This window comes from Coenobita brevimanus, chromosome 41, assembly GCF_032717465.1.
Source record: "Coenobita brevimanus isolate Jiangsu-jjx chromosome 41, ASM3271746v2, whole genome shotgun sequence".
NCBI classification, from domain to species: domain Eukaryota; kingdom Metazoa; phylum Arthropoda; class Malacostraca; order Decapoda; family Coenobitidae; genus Coenobita; species Coenobita brevimanus.
In genome coordinates this window covers 9,167,445-9,169,944 of record NC_136994.1, presented here as the reverse complement: position 1 = coordinate 9,169,944, position 2,500 = coordinate 9,167,445, and positions in this window count along the sequence as shown.

Sequence of the window (2,500 nt, the reverse complement as noted above, 5' to 3'; positions counted from 1 at the left end):
GTGACGCAAGGGTCAGGATCAGGGAGGTATTGATCACAATGCAGACCATTCTCTGGGACAGTGAGGGAGGGAGGATACAGGGATTATTCACAGTGGTGCATATCACTAGACGTCAGTAAAGCTGATACAGAATATCGTCCCTTCAAGGACTGTTAAACGTAGGCATTTTTTTCTTTGCTCAGGAAGTCAGCTTATAATCACCCACGCCCAACCATCAAACACAAAATCCCACCCAGGTACGATCTATGTGAAAGGTTACTAAGATGCAAAAATTAAACGGAAAAAAATTTCGTTCATCCTAATTACATTGCCGTGCAAAAACACCATTGAAATAATTGGTCTGGGACTGTCAGACCAGTAGATTCAAAAAGAGTTATTCCATGCCATCAGCACTTCACCAAAAGCCAGATTTGTAACTCGCTTTCTGCAGGACATTTATTGACACTACTAAAATACATTCTAACGTATATCATTCGCTCTGACTGATGGAAGGTCGAAGATTTGAACTATTACAACTCACTTAACACTGCATTCATCTCTCCTTCCTTCTCCCACTTTTCTGTCCACCATTCCTCCTACCACTCCATGTTTCGTCTCTCATACTTTTTAACATTTCCATCACACCCTTCCCCCTTCAAACCCTACTGTGGCTTGCTGGTAATTAAAAAAAAAAAAAAAAGACATCCAGAAGAAGGCTGGTCATACATAGATCACGATACACTAGTGATGTATCGGATACAAATTTTGGAGCTCCGCGGAGCTAAGGCGGAGCCGGATATCTATTTCTCATAAAAATGCGGTTGCGGATGAAACACTGGTGTGAGGTTGGTGACATTAATTTTTGCGGACGCGGACACAACTGCGGATTATTTTTTACTCTCCATGTCCGCGGTTGCGGACGCGGATCGTGGATTTTTTTTACACATATTACAGTACATATATGCAGTTATACAAAGAGAGAGGAGAGAAAGAAAGAAGATAAAAGTGAAAAATAAATTAAAGAGAGAAAAGAAGAGAAGAATGTATATCCTTTGATAAATTAATAACTTTAGCAGAAATAACAAAACTCTTTGTCATACTATGAATTAGTTTTGGCTTTAGTCCAGATATGCCTATATATGAAGAACACGTGTAACAGTATTGGTGACAGACAGATAGAGAGAGAGAGAGAGAGAGAGAGAGAGAGAGAGACGGAGACGGAGGAAGAGAGCTGATAGAGAAGAAAACAGAAAAAGGAAGAGGAACTGGTAGCTGAGAGGAACGGGAGAGAGAGAGTTGTGGATGAAAAGGAGTGAGAAAAAGAGTTATGGCAAAAAGAGGAAGAAGAAATATTGGATGGATGGAGATCGGCAACCTCTGCGGTTCTTTGACGCGGAGGCGGAGCATTATGTGGAGCTTTTTGTTATCTGAAGACGCGGACGCGGATAGTAATGCGGACATTATTTTTAATGCGGAGTGGTGACATTGAGGCGGATATCCGGTAAATCACTAGATTTGCACTACATTACCAGATTTTTTGACACGAATACCAGGGTATAACATCATTCCCAAACTCGGCTCCTCCCGGCCTGGATGAAAGCTCATGGAGTCCGCCATTCAGTTTGATCTCCAATTTCAGTTTTTCTTTGTGTCTACACTCACTGCAGCTGACTGGGCATGAGATCTCGTCCGTCCGCACAATACAGCATTTTCGCATTAAGCTGCCAGTTCAGTCTTCAGTCTTTCTGACAAAATTATATATATATATATATATATATATATATATATATATGGAATTTACTTGCGAAGATGATTTTTGAAAGTAACTTATGTTTCACTGACAAAATTTGCAAATTAAACTGCTACATTACTAATTAGTGCTCTTTTCCTTTCATAGTGTAACATCTGTTCTTTCACTTTGTTACTCTGGGTGTATTCTTTTTCCATTACTTCTTGTTAGATAACCCATTGACTCCCAGATTTCCTGCAGGCGAGGCATTTGGCTGGAAGGGTGCGAGGCGTACCGCTCCGCCAGCTGGCTGATAGTCGCTAAGCTCACAGGTCCCTACCCCCGAGTTCCCCTCTTTATTAAAATTTTGAAAATGCCCAGTTCCTGTCTCACGCTGAGGACACTGGGAGCCAATGAATTAAATGCCATACTAGATTGATACCTATACAGAAAGACATAAACAGATAGATAGACACATACAATATAGAAAAGACTGAGTGATTGATTGACTGATTAATTGAATTTGATTAACGAATCGACTGATTGCTTATCTGATTGACTGAACATTGTGTAAAGAAGGGGTGTAATTCAGGAAGGTGAGGGATTGAAAAATAAACATACAAGATCTCTAACGAGATAATAAGAACTACGTGATGTGTGTGTGTGTGTGTGTGTGTGTGTGTGTGTGTGTGTGTGTGTGTGTGTGTGTGTGTGTGTGTGTGAGACCCAGACCCACAAGTCCACTGCTTATTTTTTCTTTACTGAACTTCACTTCAACAAAAGTCGAGCATG